The sequence below is a fragment of the Chrysochloris asiatica genome, unplaced genomic scaffold (genome assembly GCF_000296735.1).
Source record: "Chrysochloris asiatica unplaced genomic scaffold, ChrAsi1.0 scaffold00086, whole genome shotgun sequence".
In the NCBI taxonomy this organism is placed as follows: Eukaryota; Metazoa; Chordata; class Mammalia; order Afrosoricida; family Chrysochloridae; genus Chrysochloris; species Chrysochloris asiatica.
In genome coordinates, this window is record NW_006408604.1 from 8248267 (window position 1) to 8249670 (window position 1404).

Genomic DNA, 1404 nt, shown 5'->3' on the forward strand with positions numbered 1-1404 from the left:
AGGCATTTATTTATTTTGCAGGCAGCCATCAGCATCCTGAAGCGGACCAGCATTCTTTTTTTTTTTTGGAAAACAGACTTCTATATAGCAACTTGCAAAGTCTCTTTCTAATGATTGACATTTAACTGTCTTTACAGGCTTTTTTGCTAAGCTACAATGCTACCTAGGGGCAGTCACAAGCATTCAACTTATTCAACAACAAGACTGAAATTTTTTCATTTTGCAGTATGCCCCCAGTTTTAACACCTACAGTCAAATTAGTCTGGTTGGTGTTCTGCTATAAAGGGAAAATATTTTGCAGTAATAAATTAAATTAGAAAATCTACCAGTTGATAAAAGCAGTTACATGTGGAATAAAAGTGATGGGGGTGGGGATGGGGGTGGGGGTGGGATTGGGTATGAGAAGGCAACATTAGTAGGTTAGTGGGAAAACATGAGTATGCAACACCTACATGAATAATCCAAAACTAATTAATGACTCATAGTGACCCTGTATAGGGTTTATGAGGAGCGGCTGGTGAGCTTGAACTGCCGACATTGTGGTTCAAACCTACCTTGCACTGCACTGACTAGCAGGGTCGCTATGAGTCGGAACCTACTTGATGGCACTTAACAATAACAATTAATAGCAGTAACTCTTAAAAATAATATGAAAAGCAAACATATAAGTGATTTGTCTCCAAATTTTTTTAATGTTACTTGTGCAAAAATATTTCTTCACCTATATAAAGAAGAAGTAATACAAGGGGGTTTCAAAAAGTGTGTAGAAAAAAAAATCCATTATCTTTAAATTCCAAAACTCAGAGCTGTTGTGAAAGTTTTTGTTTTGTTTGTAATGACATTAACACATAATACAGTACCTGGCATATAGTAAATGCTCAAAAAAGTTTAAATGTCTTATATGTCTTTCAATGAACAAATCTTTTTAATGGTGGTTTAGGATCTGGCTGCCTTATATTCTGTTTTAGTGATGAGCATGTTAATGGAGTGCCATTGTAGTGACATAGTACTTTCACTTGTCTAGGTATTATCCCACCACCACCAAGGTAATAGGTAGCATTTGATTTATTATGATGATGTTCGAAACACTCTATTTTAACATATTTATGTGGTCTGTAAGGAGCTCTGGTAGCGTAGTGGTTAGGAATTGGGCTGCTAACCTCAAAGTAAGCTGTTTGAAACTACCAGCCATTCCGCAGGAGAAAGATGAGGCTTTCTGCTCCTGTGTGGAACAGACCATCAATTACTCATATGCAAATTCAAACTGAAGGTGAAGAAAATGAAAACAAGTCCATCAGAGCCAAAGTATGACCTTGAATATATCCAACCTGAATTCAGAGATCATCTGAAGAACAAATTTGATACATTAAACACTAAAGACTGAAGACCTGAAGAGTTGTGGGA